This window comes from Saccostrea cucullata, unplaced genomic scaffold (assembly GCF_032062105.1).
Source record: "Saccostrea cucullata isolate Sc308-1 unplaced genomic scaffold, CSIRO_AGI_Scuc_v1 ctg12361, whole genome shotgun sequence".
In the NCBI taxonomy this organism is placed as follows: Eukaryota; Metazoa; Mollusca; class Bivalvia; order Ostreida; family Ostreidae; genus Saccostrea; species Saccostrea cuccullata.
Genome location: NW_026930355.1, coordinates 11,259 through 30,764, shown reverse-complemented (window position 1 = coordinate 30,764; position 19,506 = coordinate 11,259). Strand labels below are relative to the sequence as shown.

Here is a 19,506-nt window from a genome sequence, read left to right as displayed (position 1 = left end):
AACATAATAATAAGAAACAGAGTAAAAACAATATGTTCCCCAACTTTGTTTGGGGAACATAATAAGAAACAGAGTAAAAACAATATGTTCCCAAACTTCGTTTGGGGAACATAATAAGGCAGCAAAATTCAAATTCTCATTTCTCTACTAGGATTTTTACATCGGGCTCGGAGTTGGTTTTATTCAGGAAGACAGGACTGGGTTCAAGGCGACTAGGGGTACCACACCGGTAATTGACCAATCAAAATGAACTCAGTCAATTGTAGTTCCATACATATAAAGCCGATTTTCCTTTCTTTTGAGAGTTTTTTTATTTCCTTCCAGGCCATTTTGACAACTCTGGTACCTGTGCCTAGGAAATTTTATCTACTCTGTAAATAAATAAAGTTTTTTGACAGGAACTATTTTTCCAGGGCATAGGGGGCTACTTCCCGGGGTGCTTTTGAGATGTTTATAAAGACATTGAAAACACGTGGATTTGGGGGTGGCCCTGTTTGCAGATGCAAAAAAAAAAAAAATCAGAAAATGTCGTGTACGTACCATGGTTTTTTGGTGTCAGCTAATGTGACAGGTATTGTTTAACACTCCCTCATTAATATTTTCTTTCATGAATTCAAATACCTGATGTTTTACGGGGAAGAAACGGGTACTGCTTTTTAATATACCGAAACTCGCTATTTCTGGGGATTGTGTCATTCTAAAAAAAATTCATATAAATTTCAAAGGTAAAATAAGAGAAGAATACTTGGTATTAAAATACTAATTCATATCAGTAGAATTGAGTGCTATTAACGACGTTTAGAGAAATAGGCTTTAAAAGGTTTTTATCATATCTTTGTTCGTCTGCACTTAAATTTCAAACACGACAGAATTTGTAATTTTTGCCGTAAAAATTCATAATTTCTATACACTTTAGAGACTCACCGTAAAACTTTCAGGAAACTTTCTATGAAGTCTTTTCTGCACCTTAAGTGGAATTTTATGTCGATCCCAGGTGTCGATTGAGTTTCAGAGAAATTTCCTACGTTGCTATTGATTTTTTTTTTTTCAGGAGAAGGGTGGGGGGGGGGGGGGTGTTGACTTACTTATTCTAAGCATTTGTTAAAGTGAGTTTGTAAATACATCTACGAACTTGAGCTGGATTGTGACCTTTGGATCAAGAGGTCAAAGGTCAAGGTCATCAAAGTATTTCATAAAGAAATATAAAACTAACGGTCATATCAAGTATACAAGTCATTTGAGCATTGCACGCGCGCGCAGGTGCAATGCATGAAAGCCATATCATCTTGACTACACTTTTAATATGTTTCTATTCTTTGAGTTTCAAAACGTTTCATCAAAAATTTACGACTATATCAAGTAAATCGATTATTTAAGGCATTGCACGCGCACACGTGCATGCATGTCCTTGCATTCAAGTTTGATAGTAACATGATGTAGGAATTCGTCATATCTATTCATATTCTAAATTTCATCCTGTTTTGTTGAGAATCAAAAAAGTTATAGGCATTTAAAGTTTAAGCCAATCAGATCGCAGCACACGTGGATGCGCGTGGTTTCTTGAAAATTTTTATACATCATATTGTAGAACCTCCTAAAGTATGCCTATGTTTTAAATTTCATAGCATTTCGTCAAAAAACAGAAAAGATATTGAGATTTTTGTTTCAGCCAATCAGAGCGAAGCGCACGTGCATGCGCGTGAGTTCGTGCTTATTTGACAGTGTCACATTATTTACACTATTAATATATCTTAATATAATGAGTTTCACATCATTTCATTAAAAAATGTAAAAATTATAGCTATATTAAGTATATCAGTCATTTCACTCATATCACGCGCACGCACGTGCAGGCGTATGCGCGCAAAATGACCTTCGTTCCGCACACCTACACTACACACCTATTAACCCTAAAAAGGTTTTAGCTCAGTTGGGTGAACAGTTTCTGAGAACACTCGCGGACAAAAAAGTACCGGAGAAGCAAAGCAACGAGTGGGTCTTCCTTCTTAGCGATAAGCAGAAAGTGAAATGTTTCAATTGTCAACTTTGCTACCATTCTTTATTTCTTTGACTCAAATAGCAAAAACCTTTCCGGGTTAGAATAGGTCCTCAGTACCCTCTTGCTTGTCGTAAAAGGCGACTAAATGGGGCGGTTCTTCGGATGAGACCGTATAAACCGAGGCCCCGTGTCACAGCAGGTGTTGCACAATAAAGATCCCTCCCTGCTTAAAGGCCATTAGTGCCAAGCATAGGCCTAAATTTGCAGCCCTTCACCGGCAATGGTGACGTCTCCATATAAGTGAAATATTCTGGAGAGGGACGTTAAACAGTAAACAATCAATCAATCAATTATACTGTAAAAATACAAATATTTACACACATTTATAACCTTAACTATTAGAACTGGTATGTCTTCTCTTGGAAACGGAAGACCTCAAAACAGATGTTTACATGCAAGATCTGACACATACTTAAAAAGAATATTTATTCCAAACTAAAAATAGACTCTGTAACAAAATCTATTTCTCTTGAAAAACTGAAAGCAATTGATTTGTTCATATTTGTGGATTTATGTCTGTTTCTCAAATCAAAATTTAAATATGAATATTTAAAGTCAATATCATAAACTAAGACAGACTGATTCACATGAATGTTTCAATTTCATTATGCTGTTTATTCCTTGTCATCCCCCAACAGATGCTCTTCTGGCAAATCATGATCGTGCTTGGAATCAAATTTCAGTACTCTGATGACAGTCACACCTATCAAAAAGAAATTGAAATTTTTTATTGAATTTTTTTTAAAAAGTGCAACTTATACACTGTTATAAGATAAGATAAACCATCAAACTGAGTTCAAAGATACTGTCACATTTTCCGGTAGTCTATAATTATTTAAAAATATAGGTTTACAGGCAGTCATTTGAGGATGTTATAAAATAACATATTAGTTCTTCATGATTTCAAATAAAGAAAATGTACATTACTTGTTCATATCAAAATTTATTAGGAATGGTAATGGTTAACAGTTGTTAACCGACTAATTAGCCAAAAAGATGGTATCCAGTTATGATTTTTTTTATGTGTCAGGATAAGACCATTCGTAAAGGTGTTACAGCAATTAAGAACAATGCGCTAATGAAGTGACAAAACGCTATTGCATATGGAACAAAGAGCTAGCGCAAAGTAACAATGTGGCTCTAGCTCATTTATAACACCATGCTAGTAAGTTTATGACAACATTCTGGCCAGTTTAAGACACTTACAAGGCAGAATGAAGTAAAAATGTGCTACAACACTTATGACGATGGTCTAGTGTGTTTATGACAACACAATGACAATGTACTTGTGCATTGTAACAATGTTGCAGCAGGCTTTTACACCACACAGTCAAGATTACATGTAATAGATTGTGTAAAGCTGTGTTGGCATGGCAGCATATTTTGTGTCAGCACAACTGCATGTTATTTTAAGTTGCCTTAGCCTGACAGTGTTGTGAACACTGTGTTAGCACATTGTTCCTAAACATGCTGAAGCACTTTTACAATTAGCCTTATCTGGACACCATAATTTTCATAACCAACTAGCTATGTTTTTTTTGTAAAAGTACATGTACCAGGGTACATGTAAATCATTTTTTTCATTTAGATTTCCATATGTTTTAAAAAGACAAGGAATAAAATTCAATTTTCTATAAGCTTCTATTCATTATAAGTGTTTGCCAAAGCATTTTTTCCTATATAAACCAAAATACATCTTTGTCTTTATGGTAGCCTAGTGGTAGGGCATTCCCTTTATATAATCCTGAAGTTTAGCTTGATTTCTAGCCGGGCTCATTGCTACGAAGTTCAACAGGAAATGCTGCTTCATCACTGATGCTTAATCAAAGGATGATGTGACATAACTGCTATCTGGGGCCCTTTTTCCACGACGAATTATATTTAATCTACAACAATGTTGGTAGTTTTCAAACATAAGTGAATAAATATGACGCCTTTCGAATAGTTTCAATAGTTCAGGCACATTTTAATTATAAGGAATACTGCATTATCTTTGATTTTTTAGACCCTATCACAGCTAAATTCGGCCAGGTTTGTGCGAATATTTTCTTTTAAGGCAAGAGAATGGGCGGGTCTCAGTACAATAGTGGGATATGCGTGTCTGAGAAGACCTTATATGGCTATTGTTATCATTTCGCACTTTTTCATTGACCAATCCGATGACAGAACAACAAAACATGCTGGTTTACTACGCTTACATTTTATCAGAGACACGTGGTTTAGGTTTATATTTACCTGTTATCTTTTTCTACATTCAAACTTTTATAATGGTCAGCCAATGCTACTTATACTTAATAATACGCATGGATTTTCAGCATTTACGGTTTTTAGGGCAAAAAATGCACATGAAAATTGTATTCACCGATACTCGGAAATACGTGTAGAACTAGCAAATTGCTCACCAAACACGCTACAAAACTTTAAACTAATGTATATCATGTATATTCTATCAAATGCTTGTAACTGTATATAAATTTTATTGTGGTCTAGGAAATGGTACATATGTAGATCCGTGTCTAATCTGTGACTCAAATGCATAAAAAGATATCGAAAAGCAGTAAAATTCCAAGCATGTTGCCATAGTATTTTTGTGGTACTCACTCGTAACGAATTTCATATAGCTGATTGGTCAGTTAGAAAGTATCGCCCGTGCCTCGATTAGCATATGAATTCATTCTTACGTCAGAAAATCTACTTCCGTCGATCTGTTTATAATGGGAAAGGCCAACTATATTTTACAATTTTTTTAAAAATAGCATGTGAGCGCAATTAGGTACAATTTTCTCCTTTCACGTATAGGTAGATTTCAATAAAATACAGTGACCAGACAAAGGAGAAAATTGTACCTATCTGCGCTCGTATATTTTAAGGGCTTCAAAGAGTGGGGGGGGGGGGGGGGTAAAATGCAATGGGAATTGAATGTAAACATGTTACCCCTACCCCAATAAAAGACCTATATCTATTAAATCAAGTTTCTATTTTTGTTAAAAATAGTATTCTATACAGGTACACATATAAGTGATTAGTTACTAGTGATGGGGAATCGGAAAAAAATCATAATCGATTATCGGTAATAATCGGCTGGGCATAATCGATTAATAATCGATTATAATGGGAAATTAATATAGAAAAGTGTAAACATGTTTCTGTCACCCAAAAAAACATACCCTTAATAAAAGTTAATGTAATAATATTTCCTATATCTATTAAGACAGAATGGGAATTTATTCTTTTATAAAGTCCATGCAATGGGTATTTTACTGATATTAGTCCCACCTTTCATTTAATACATGTAGGCCTACTTATTTCTTAAATTAGCTTTAAAGTTAAAATTGTAAGTTTTAAAACTAGTTTTCCAGGTACACATTTCAGTGACTTAGTTACATACAAAAATTTGAGTAAAATTTAGAACATTCATCACTACTTTCATGCTCTTTGCCTTTGGATTTAAAGTATGACTTTTTATTAGCGATGTCACATTTATTTTATAATCGATTAGTAGCATCGAAGAGCTTCCAACGACCGGGTCGGCGACAATCGTTCCATCACTATTAGTTACATACAAAAATTTGATCCTTTACAAGTTAAAATATAGTACATTTGGGCAATCAAATTTGAGGCAAATTTGATTGCGAAATTTGAAATTTGAATCAAAACTTTTTAATACTATATGTATGCCATAGAGATTTTTTTGTGGATTACATATCCTCTCAATGTCTGAATTTGTTTTTAAACTCTCATCACGGTCTTTGTTCATTACCCTGTAAATGAGCCCAGCTTTCAGTACTTCTGAGTACTTTGATTATTCACTGCATCAAACCTAAGACAAAAACATGATGCAGTAATGTTACTTAACCATGCACCCAGCATTTGAGGTGAATGAGACCTTAAAAACCTCATAGTACATGTTAGGACAATGTCACTGAGTTCCAAATAAAGGTCTAAATAAAAAATATTCACCGGTATATATTAACACCTCCAAATGAGTGAAGGAGTGAAAATTCTCAAAGAACATTACCAATCAAAGTACCAATAAGAAGCTGATTCTTACATCACAGGTTCCAATCCCATTGTTAAATGCTTCAGATGGGTTACTCCAATGAGACCGCATACACCGAGATTCAGTGTCAAAAGGATCCCTTACTTCTCAAAGGCAATACGTGCTGAGTACAAGTCTATATTTGCAGCTTACTATCCCAAGTGGTGGCATCATCAAATGACTGGAAAATGTTTGATAGGCCAATAATCAAACAAACCATTCCTGCAGTCATCTAAAAATAAGCAAACTTTCTATTATTACAATTGTTTTTACAAATTTCTTTTGAGATTTAACTGAGCAACAATTGTGCAAATTTTTGTCAATAAATTTTGATACTAAAGACTTTGTTTGAACAGCTATTTATAGCAATTACAGACAGCAGCACGAAGCGCTGCTCATAGTGCAAGCTCTCATGACAACGCCTTGGCGAAGAGAAAATTATCACTTGCTTATTGATCCACACAATTTCTTTTCCGCAGTAACTTTGGACCCACAGTGCTTTGATTCTTTAAGCTACATTCTTGCAAGAATTGATCAAAAGTTTCCAAAAAATAAATTCACCTTGATTTAATGGATAAATTGCAGATAAATAGTGGGGGAAAAAATTCTTCATTAAAGTCAGCACTATTCAAGATTTAGACTGGTAGTGTAGGCCTAACTTACACCACGACATCGTGTGACTTCAAAGTCTAGTGCCCTGTTCACACGGAGAGTTTAATTCGCAGTAAATGATTGCAAAGTAAACTAATGCGAATCAAACTAATGGGAATCAAACTGTGTTAACATGACAGCTAATGCAAATTAAACAAATGCGAATAAAAATTTTACTTCTACAGTCAAGTGTCAGTAAGGCTATCCGCTCAAAAATAGCACAATTAAGTACTTAAAGCTTACCACCAACATGTAGCATTTGAATTAATTTTGCCATTACACATGCCTCAAAATTTAATTCGAATAAGCTTCCCTTTGTGTTCACATGGAGCTAATGCAAAGTAATTTAATTCGCAGTAAAGTAATTCGAATTAATAAAACTAATTTGAATTAAACTCCCCGTGTGAACAGAGCATCGATGCACCAAATATCAAGTGCGGTTTGACAAGCCCGATCTAAATTAAAACTGAATAAGTATCTGCCCTCACCCTAACAGTCACACCGTCAACATATTGTTACGGTGTATATTCAACAAATAATAAGTGTAGTGTGAATTACCCCTCCATGGTTACTGCGGTATTGCTCTTTTGCAGGGCAAAATAATAACGTTTGGCAAAGTTTTTGTTGAGAGATAATTAAATGACGTATATTTAACAATTACTTATATGTCATATTTCACCAAACTATATCATTTTGCCCTGCAAAAGAGCAGTACCGCAGTTACCGTGAAACGATCTATAAGAGTATCACTATGATGGATAGTGGAGTGTTGAATTTTTTGTTTTGAAAGTGAGTCTTGTTGATATTAAATGCTCACATATATTTAAATAAAAAATAAAAAGCTCTTGGGATTTTAAAAGGCTAACAGAAAGCGTCTGAGCCTTAAAACAGATAATGTATCGGTGTGTCTGTGTATTTCTAAAAATATCAGTGCTATATTAAAGCTGCCATAGTAATTTAAATTTTAGGTAAAAAAAAAATTTCTAACCTTCATTCCGGTAGTCCACGCCAATCAAACTTTAAAATGTCACCGTCGACTCTTTCATCACTCGATACATTTATCACTGGGAACCACGAACCAGAGTCAAGAGTGCTCAGCTTGTTAAAGTAACAGTCGGAATTTCCTCGTAAACAATTCACACAAAAATTTATAAATCGGATAATTCTGCTGAAAATAATGCTCCAGAGGATTGATAAAGTACTTCGTAGCTGCAGATTAAATGTGCGTGCATGTCTACATACGGCCTGTGGCTTGTGTGGTAAGATTAATGCTCAACTTCACATGATTTCCAACTTTCAGTTTGTAAACATGTGTCCGACTTTTGGGACACACTAATAACCGGATATACGAAAGACCTGATATTTACCTGATGTTTTTATTTTAGATTAAATGAAAATATTGAGTACTTCAAATGACTCATTTAAATACTTTATGACTATGATGCATAATGCTATACAAAAATTCGTTTGTTTGGAATATTTACTGACGATTTTGAATCAGGTCAAATAAGGTTTTTAGTATATCAGGTCTTTAGTACCTTCCCATTTCCCACAATGCCGCGCGTTGTTTACAAACAAGAGGCCCCGAAAAGACTTCCTCTTAAATAATGCACAAGCGTCAAAAATCGGCCGCAAACCAGTTTATATAATTATTAAGTTCCTTTCAGAAACTAAAATTTTTGTGAGCTGTTTTTTTTTTTAATTTCTTATATTTATCTGTTAAAATATGTATACATGAAAAAAAATGCATGCATCCGACAATATTATGTATTAATGTATAGTTCAATGGAAGTTTGCTGTTTAAATACAAAACTTTTAAATTAGCTATAGTTTTACCTTAATAAAAACGCAACAAATATATAACATTTTTAGGCCCCTTGCTCTCTCTTCGAGTATGTTAACAACACACACACACAACTCCTTCTAGATACCACTACATTTCTTCTCTTTCAATCTCTTTGTTTTGGTGTTGAGATATGGCGGGAAATTGTTTGGCACATTGTAAAACGCGCTCTATCCTATCCTAGACCAACATGTGAGATGCTGTGCTTTCAAGAAATCAATATTTCCATATTTTTGAAAAATCAAGGAAATGTTTAAATATACACTTCATTTTAAATAAATACAGCAGATCCTGTTTTAAAAAGAGAAAGTAAAATTGATGATTTACAACGCGGTCTTTGTTTTAGACTATGCCAACACTCGTACTTATTTTCTCCGCACTTCAGTTATGTTTTGTTTTATTTACCCCATTATTTATAAAATTTAATTTTACGATTATTGTACTTTTTCCTAAACATTTAGACAATCTTTATTGAATATTGATTCGCCGGCGATATGAAAAATTTAAATTGTTAACTCCGCAGAAACGCACAGCGACTTAAAACTTTCATATCATATATATAAATATTTTGATTTTACTTATTGCCATGTACATCATCACATTATATTAATTATTTGAATAAAAAGAAAACAGAGAAACACCGAATCAAAACAATATCTTTCATATGCATCAACGAAAACTATGCAAGAGGCCCAGTCAAGGCTTGGCTTATAGTAGACAACTTGTTCCTGTAACGTTTCTCACATATTTGTTTTATAAAAAAAACTATTAAATATAGCTTGAAGCTTATTTCTCTTTATATCAAACGACAAGATTTAATCAGTTCGAAACTATTTCAGTCAAACTTTTTCATAATATACCAATATTTTTAGCTATCAGAAAAAAACTTGTATGAGCTATTAACCCCTAATTATAGGGGCCAGCCCCTTTTCCTTGATCTTATATGAAAGCTCTCGTAATTATGCACAACTTTTGTTTTATATTTCTTACCAAATTATTCTCGGTTCAAAAGTTATTACACAAAAAGAAGCAAAATTTCATGGGAAAAAAATTACTAAAAATTTCTTTCACATAGCTTCCGATCTTTAAGAAATCAGCTTATAATTTTATCGTTATGCACATCTACAATGTATTGGCTACAAGTTCTCAAACTTTCATGTAATTATCATATGTCGTTTTTGAGTTTATTAGTGGACACGAGACATCAAAATTATCAATTAAAGGGCAATAACTCACAAAGTAAGGCATGTATCAAAAAATTGAAAGCAGATGTAAATAGGTGTTAATACAAGGTATCTAACCTGAAAGTTTCATAAAAATCAGTCGAAAGGTCTTTGAGAAATCGCCTGTCAAAAATCCGGCGGGAAAAAAAAAAGCAAATAATAATAAGAAACAGTAGAATAACAGTAGGGTCTTCCGAAGGAAGCTCGGAAGACCCTAATTCTACTAGGATTTTTACATCGGGCTCGGAGTTGGTTTTATTCAGGAAGACAGGACTGGGTTCAAGGCGACTAGGGGTACGACACCGGTAATTGACCAATCAAAATGAACTCAGTCAATTGTAGTTCCATACATATAAAGCCGATTTTCCTTTCTTTTGAGAGTTTTTTTATTTCCTTCCAGGCCATTTTGACAACTCTGGTACCTGTGCCTAGGAAATTTTATCTACTCTGTAAATAAATAAAGTTTTTTGACAGGAACTATTTTTCCAGGGCATAGGGGGCTACTTCCCGGGGTGCTTTTGAGATGTTTATAAAGACATTGAAAACACGTGGATTTGGGGGTGGCCCTGTTTGCAGATGCAAAAAAAAAAAATCAGAAAATGTCGTGTACGTACCATGGTTTTTTGGTGTCAGCTAATGTGACAGGTATTGTTTAACACTCCCTCATTAATATTTTCTTTCATGAATTCAAATACCTGATGTTTTACGGGGAAGAAACGGGTACTGCTTTTTAATATACCGAAACTCGCTATTTCTGGGGATTGTGTCATTCTAAAAAAAATTCAGATAAATTTCAAAGGTAAAATAAGAGAAGAATACTTGGTATTAAAATACTAATTCATATCAGTAGAATTGAGTGCTATTAACGACATTTAGAGAAATAGGCTTTAAAAGGTTTTTATCATATCTTTGTTCGTCTGCACTTAAATTTCAAACACGACAGAATTTGTAATTTTTGCCGTAAAAATTCATAATTTCTATACACTTTAGAGACTCACCGTAAAACTTTCAGGAAACTTTCTATGAAGTCTTTTCTGCACCTTAAGTGGAATTTTATGTCGATCCCAGGTGTCGATTGAGTTTCAGAGAAATTTCCTACGTTGCTATTGATTTTTTTTTTTCAGGAGAAGGGTGGAGGGGGGGGGGGGTGTTGACTTACTTATTCTAAGCATTTGTTAAAGTGAGTTTGTAAATACATCTACGAACTTGAGCTGGATTGTGACCTTTGGATCAAGAGGTCAAAGGTCAAGGTCATCAAAGTATTTCATAAAGAAATATAAAACTAACGGTCATATCAAGTATACAAGTCATTTGAGCATTGCACGCGCGCGCAGGTGCAATGCATGAAAGCCATATCATCTTGACTACACTTTTAATATGTTTCTATTCTTTGAGTTTCAAAACGTTTCATCAAAAATTTACGACTATATCAAGTAAATCGATTATTTAAGGCATTGCACGCGCACACGTGCATGCATGTCCTTGCATTCAAGTTTGATAGTAACATGATGTAGGAATTCGTCATATCTATTCATATTCTAAATTTCATCCTGTTTTGTTGAGAATCAAAAAAGTTATAGGCATTTAAAGTTTAAGCCAATCAGATCGCAGCACACGTGGATGCGCGTGGTTTCTTGAAAATTTTTATACATCATATTGTAGAACCTCCTAAAGTATGCCTATGTTTTAAATTTCATAGCATTTCGTCAAAAAACAGAAAAGATATTGAGATTTTTGTTTCAGCCAATCAGAGCGAAGCGCACGTGCATGCGCGTGAGTTCGTGCTTATTTGACAGTGTCACATTATTTACACTATTAATATATCTTAATATAATGAGTTTCACATCATTTCATTAAAAAATGTAAAAATTATAGCTATATTAAGTATATCAGTCATTTCACTCATATCACGCGCACGCACGTGCAGGCGTATGCGCGCAAAATGACCTTCGTTCCGCACACCTACACTACACACCTATTAACCCTAAAAAGGTTTTAGCTCAGTTGGGTGAACAGTTTCTGAGAACACTCGCGGACAAAAAAGTACCGGAGAAGAAATAAGAAGAAAAAAGAATAATAATAATAACTAGAGCAAAGCTCGTTGCAAAGCAACGAGTGGGTCTTCCTTCTTAGCGATAAGCAGAAAGTGAAATGTTTCAATTATCAACTTTGCTACCATTCTTTATTTCTTTGACTCAAATAGCAAAAACCTTTCCGGGTTAGAATAGGTCCTCAGTACCCTCTTGCTTGTCGTAAAAGGCGACTAAATGGGGCGGTTCTTCGGATGAGACCGTATAAACTGAGGCCCCGTGTCACAGCAGGTGTTGCACAATAAAGATCCCTCCCTGCTTAAAGGCCATTAGTGCCAAGCATAGGCCTAAATTAACATGTAGTATTTGAATTAATTTTGCCATTACACATGCCTCAAAATTTAATTCGAATAAGCTTCCCTTTGTGTTCACATGGAGCTAATGCAAAGTAATTTAATTCGCAGTAAAGTAATTCGAATTAATAAAACTAATTTGAATTAAACTCCTCGTGTGAACAGAGCATCGATGCACCAAATATCAAGTGCGGTTTGACAAGCCCGATCTAAATTAAAACTGAATAAGTATCTGCCCTCACCCTAACAATCACACCGTCAACATATTGTTACGGTGTATATTCAACAAATAATAAGTGTAGTGTGAATTACCCCTCCATGGTTACTGCGGTATTGCTCTTTTGCAGGGCAAAATAATAACGTTTGGCAAAGTTTTTGTTGAGAGATAATTAAATGACGTATATTTAACAATTACTTATATGTCATATTTCACCAAACTATATCATTTTGCCCTGCAAAAGAGCAGTACCGCAGTTACCGTGAAACGATCTATAAGAGTATCACTATGATGGATAGTGGAGTGTTGAATTTTTTGTTTTGAAAGTGAGTCTTGTTGATATTAAATGCTCACATATATTTAAATAAAAAATAAAAAGCTCTTGGGAATTTTAAAAGGCTAACAGAAAGCGTCTGAGCCTTAAACAGATAATGTATCGGTGTGTCTGTGTATTTCTAAAAATATCAATGCTCTAAGCTGCCATAGTAATTTAAATTTTAGGTAAAATAAATTTCTAACCTTCATTCCGATAGTCCACGCCAATCAAACTTTAAAATGTCACCGTCGACTTTTTCATCACTCGATACATTTATCACTGGGAACACGAACCAGAGTCAAGAGTGCTCAGCTTGTTAAAGTAACAGTTGGAATTTCCTCGTAAACAATTCACACAAAAATTTATAAATCGGATAATTCTGCTGAAAATAATGCTCCAGAGGACTGATCAAGTACTTCGTAGCTTCAGATTAAATGTGCGTGCATGTCTACATACGGCCTGTGGCTTGTGTGGTAAGATTAATGCTCAACTTCACATGATTTCCAACTTTCAGTTTGTAAACATGTGTCCGACTTTTGGGACACACTAATAACCGGATATACGAAAGACCTGATATTTACCTGATGTTTTTATTTTAGATTAAATGACAATATTGAGTACTTCAAATGACTCATTTAAATAGTTTATGACTATGATGCATAATGCTATACAAAAATTCGTTTGTTTGGAATATTTACTGACGATTTTGAATCAGGTCAAATAAGGTTTTTAGTATATCAGGTCTTTAGTACCTTCCCATTTCCCACAATGCCGCGCGTTGTTTACAAACAAGAGGCCCCGAAAAGACTTCCTCTTAAATAATGCACAAGCGTCAAAAATCGGCCGCAAACCAGTTTATATAATTATTAAGTTCCTTTCAGAAACTAAAATTTGTGTGAGCTGTTTTTTTTTTTAATTTCTTATATTTATCTGTTAAAATATGTTCGATTCCTCGGGACATGAAAAAAAATGCATGCGAAGATGCCGATTTTCTTCATGCATGATGCATGTACAATATTACAGATGTAGGCAATTAAACTGTGCATAGTTCTCTGCGTCTCTGCACTCAGTTTGGTACAACTTAACAAACTCTGGTGGAAGTTTGCTGTTTAAGTAGTTTTTACATAAAAAGTACAAAACTAAAGTTTAAATTAGCTATAGTTTTACCTTAATAAAAACGCAACAAATATATAACATGTGGGGCCCCTTGCTCTCTCTTCGAGTATTTAACACCCCCCCCCCCCCCACACACACACAATCCTTCTAGATCCACCACTACATTTCTTCTCTTTCAATCTCTTTGTTTTGGTGTTGAGATATGGCGGGAAATTGTTTGGCACATTGTAAAACGCGCTCTATCCTAGTCTCCTAGACCAACATGTAAGATGCTGTGCTTTTAAGAAATAAATATTTCATCATATTTTTGAAAAACATCCATAGGAAATGTTTAAATATACACTTCATTTTAAATAAATACAGCAGATCCTGTTTTAAAAAGAGAAAGTAAAATTGTTGATTTACAACGCGGTCTTTGTTTTAGACTATGCCTAACACTCGTACTTATTTTCTCCGCACTTCAGTTATGTCAGAGTTTGTCTATCACGATTGGATGAAATATTTACCCCATTATTTATAAAATTTAATTTTACGATTATTGTACTTTTTCCTAAACATTTAGACAATCTTTATTGAATATTGATTCGCCGGCGATATGAATGTTGAATACTTTATTTAAATTGTTAACTCCGCAGAAACGCACAGCGACTTAAAACTTTCATATCATATAACCGACCGCCTCCTGGCGGCCGGTAATAAATATTTTGATTTTACTTATTGCCATGTACATCATCACATTATATTAATTATTTGAATAAAAAGAAAACAGAGAAACACCGAATCAAAACAATATCTTTCATATGCATCAACGAAAACTATGCAAGAGGCCCAGTCAAGCCTTGGCTTATAGTAGACAACTTGTTCCTGTAACGTTTCTCACATATTTGTTTTATAAAAAAAACTATTAAATATAGCTTGAAGCTTATTTCTCTTTATATCAAACGACAAGATTTAATCAGTTCGAAACTATTTCAGTCAAACTTTTTCATAATATACCAATATTTTTAGCTATCAGAAAAAAACTTGTATGAGCTATTTACCCCTAATTATAGGGGCCAGCCCCTTTTCCTTGATCTTATATGAAAGCTCTCGTAATTATGCACAACTTTTGTAATATATTTCTTACCAAATTATTCTCGGTTCAAAAGTTATTACACAAAAAGAAGCATAATTTCATGGGAAAAAAAATACTAAAAATTGCTGTCACATAGCTTCCGATCTTTAAGAAATCAGCTTATAATTTTATCGATATGCACATCTACAATGTATTGGCTACAAGTTCTCAAACTTTCATGTAATTATCATATGTCGTTTTTGAGTTTATTAGTGGACATGAGACATCAAAATTATCAATTAAAGGGCAATAACTCACAAAGTAAGGCATGTATCAAAAAATTGAAAGCAGATGTAAATAGGTGTTAATACAAGGTATCTAACCTGAAAGTTTCATAAAAATCAGTCGAAAGGTCTTTGAGAAATCGCCTATCAAAAATCCGGCGGGAAAAAAAAAGCAAATAATAATAAGAAACAGTAGAATAACAGTAGGGTCTTCCGAAGGAAGCTCGGAAGACCCTAATAAGAAACAGAGTAAAAACAATATGTTCCCAAACTTCGTTTGGGGAACATAATAAGGCAGCAAAATTCAAATTCTCATTTCTCTACTAGGATTTTTACATCGGGCTCGGAGTTGGTTTTATTCAGGAAGGCAGGAGTGGGTTCAAGGCAACTAGGGGTACCACACCGCTAATTGACCAATCAACATGAACTTAGTCAATTGTAGTTCCATACATATAAAGCCGATTTTCCTTTCCTTTGAGAGCTTTTTTTTTTTATTTCCTTCCAGGCCATTTTGACAACTCTGGTACCTGTGCCTAGGAAATTTTATCTACTCTGTAAATAAATAAAGTTTTTTGACAGGAACTATTTTTCCAGGGCATAGGGGGCTACTTCCCGGGGTGCTTTTGAGATGTTTATAAAGACATTGAAAACACGTGGATTTGGGGGTAGCCCTGTTTGCAGATGCAAAAAAAATCAGAAAATGTCGTGTACGTACCCTGGTTTTTTGGTGCCAGCTAATGTGACAGGTATTGTTTAACACCCCTTAATTAATATTTTTTTCATGAATTCAAAAACCTGATGTTTTACGGGGAAGAAACGTGTATTGCTTTTTAATATACCAAAACTCGCTATTTCTGGGGATTGTGTAATTCTAAAAAAAAATTCAGATAAATTTCAAAGGTAGAATAAAAGAAGAATGCTTGGTATTAAAATATTAATTCATATCAGTAGAATTGAGTGCTATTAACGACATTTAGAGAAATAGGCTTTAAAAGGTTTTTATCATATCTTTGTTCGTCTGCACTTAAATTTCAAACACGACAGAATTTGTAATTTTTGCCGTAAAAATTCATAATTTCTATATACTTTAGAGACTTACCGTAAAACTTTCAGGAAACTTTCTATGAAGTCTTTTCTGCACCTTAAGTGGAATTTTATGTCGATCCCAGGTGTCGATTGAGTTTCAGAGAAATTTTCTACGTTGCTATTGATTTTTTTTTTTTCAGGAGAAGGGGGGGGGGGGGGGGGGGTTGACTTACTTATTCTAAGCATTTGTTAAAGTGAGTTTGTAAATACATCTACGAACTTGAACTGGATTGTGACCTTTGGATCAAGAGGTCAAAGGTCAAGGTCATCAAAGTATTTCATAAAGAAATATAAAACTAACGGTCATATCAAGTATACAAGTCATTTGAGCATTGCACGCGCGCGCAGGTGCAATGCATGAAAGCCATATCATCTTGACTACACTTTTAATATGTTTCTATTCTTTGATTTCAAAACGTTTCATCAAAAATTTACGACTATATCAAGTAAATCGATTATTTAAGGCATTGCACGCGCACACGTGCATGCATGTCCTTGCATTCAAGTTTGATAGTAGCATGATGTAGGAATTCGTCATATCTATTCATATTCTAAATTTCATCCTGTTTTGTTGAGAATCAAAAAAGTTATAGGCATTTAAAGTTTAAGCCAATCAGATCGCAGCACACGTGGATGCGCGTGGTTTCTTGAAAATTTTTATATATCATATTGTAGAACCTCCTAAAGTATGATTATGTTTTAAAATTCAAAGCATTTTGTCAAAAAACAAAAAGATATTGAGATTTTTGTTTCAGCCAATCAGAGCGAAGCGCACGTGCATGCGCGTGAGTTCGTGCTTATTTGACCATGTCACATTATTTACACTATTAATATATCTTATATAATGAGTTTCAAATCATTTCATTAAAAAATGTAAAAATTATAGCTATATTAAGTATAAGTCATTTCACTCATTGCACGCGCACGCACGTGCATGCGTATGCGCGCAAAATGACCTTCGTTCCGCACACCTACACTACACACCTATTAACCCTAAAAAGGTTTTAGCTCAGTTGGGTGAACAGTTTCTGAGAACACTCGCGGACAAAAAAGTACCGGAGAAGAAATAAGAAGAAAAAAGAATAATAATAATAATAGAGCATAAGCTAATTGCAAAGCAACCGTTAAAAACAGATGTTCCCAAACTTAGCGATTTGAAAGTGAAATGTTTCAATTATCAACTTTGCTACCATTCTTTATTTCTTAATGACTCAAATAGCAAAAACCTTTCCGTTATATGAAATATATTTTCATTTCACTCCTCAGTACCCTCTTGCTTGTCGTAAAAGGCGACTAAATGGGGCGGTTTTCCCTGAGACCGTATAAACTGAAAAGGTTCAGCAGGTTTTAAGATATCCCTGCTTAAAGGCCATTAGTCCAAGCATAGGCCTAAATTAACATGTAGTATTTGAATTAATTTTGCCATTACACAAAAATTTAATTCAATAAGCTTCCCTTTGTGTTCACATGGAAATGCAAAGTAATTTAATTTAAAAAAGGCTAATTTGAAATTGCACTTCCGTGTGAACATGAGCATCGATGCATGTATCAAGTGCGGTTTGACAGCCCGATTACCAATTAAAATGAACTTAGTCTATCACAATTAAAGCCGATCCATATTGTTTGGAGTAATTTAACAAATATAGTTAAAGCCCTTCAGTCCAAGCTCTTTTGCAGGGCAAAATAATAACGTTTGGCAAAATTTTTTTGAGAATCATTAAATACGTATTTTAACAATCATTTTCAAAACTATATCATTTTGCCCTGCAAAAAAGCAGTACCGCAGTTACCGTGAAACGATCTTTTGTGTCAGCTAATGACAGGATAGTGGAGTGCACGTGAATTTTTTGTTTTGAAAGTACCTTCTTGTTGATATTAAATGCTATTGCATATATTTAAATAAAATCCTGTTTGGGAATTGAAAAACAAACAGATTTGAGTTAAACAGCCATTTGTCTGTGTAGTTTCAGCCAATCAGTATTTAAATTTTAGCACACATGTCATGCGCGTAATTTAAAATGTCAAATTTTTATCACTCGATACATTTATCACTGGGAACCACGAACCATCAAGAAGTTGCTTGTTAAAGTAAAGTTTGGAATTTCCTCGTAAACATTTCACACAAAAATTTATAAATTGGATATTTTGCTTTTCAGCTCCAGAGATTGACAGTGACAAAACTTCGTAGCTTCAGATTAAATGTTCATGTCTACATTTCTTGTGTGGTAAGATTCATGCTCAAACATGATTTCCAACTTTCAGTTTCAATAATCATTTCACAACTAATTTCATATAAAGAAATGATGTTTTTATTTTAGATTAAATGACAATATTGAGACTTCAAAAAAGTGATCATTTAAAGTAGCCAATCATGATGCGAATTCTTACAAAAATTCGTTTGTTTGGAATATTTATATATCGATTTTGAATCAGGTCAAATATGGTTTTTAGTATTTCAGGTATTTTTATACCAAGTAATATCTGACAATTTGTTGTCAAACAGAGGCGAAGCGCACGTAAAAGACTTTTTGCTAAATAATGACAAGCGTCAAAAAAAAAAAATATTTATTAAAAAAAACTAAAATTTGTATAGCTGTTTTTTTTATATAATTTCATTTTATCTGTTAAAATTGTTCGCGCCCTCAAGGGACATGAAAAAAAATGCGCGCAAAATGACCTTCGTTCATGCATGATGCATACAATATTACAGATGAGGCCTAAAAACTTTTACTCTTGTCTGTGTCATTTACAATATTTATCAAACTGTGGAAGTTTGCTGTTTAAAGTAATTTTTAATGCATAAAAAGTAAAAACTAAATTTAAATTAGCTATATAATAAAAAGCAACAAATATATATTTTTTTTTTCAATATCAAGCCCCCACACACACACACAACTCCTTTTAAAAACTACATTTCTTCTTTTCATCTCTTTGTTTTGGTGTTGAGATATGGCGGGAATTTTTGGCACATTTAAAACGCTGGTATTTGTGCTACTGCTTTGAAGAAATCAAGTATTTCATCATATTTTATCCATGAAAAATATGGATAGGAAATGTTTAAATATACAGCATTTTAAAACACGTAAATACGAGATCCTATTTTAAAGTAAAATTGTTATTTACAACGCGGTTTTTTTTAGCTATGTGACAGGTACTTATTTTCTCCGCACTTCAGTTTTTTCAAGTTTGTCTATGATTGGGGATGAAATATTTAATTATTTATAAAATCTATTTT

General features: G+C 33.8%; 1 long non-coding RNA gene across 2 annotated transcripts; it reads right to left on the bottom strand.

The window, feature by feature from the left end:
• Positions 1 to 1,991: 1,991 nt before the first annotated feature.
• On the bottom strand, positions 1,992 to 18,339 carry LOC134283807 (uncharacterized). Of its 2 annotated transcripts, XR_009995564.1 has the most exons (4): positions 18,315 to 18,339; positions 12,935 to 13,010; positions 6,111 to 6,330; positions 1,992 to 2,762 (listed from the first exon to the last, which is right to left on the bottom strand). It is a non-coding gene; the product is annotated as an uncharacterized LOC134283807 (long non-coding RNA). The 2 variants fall into 2 exon arrangements; XR_009995565.1 differs by lacking the exons at positions 12,935 to 13,010; positions 18,315 to 18,339 and adding an exon at positions 7,738 to 8,334.
• Between the last annotated feature and the right edge of the window lie 1,167 nt (positions 18,340 to 19,506).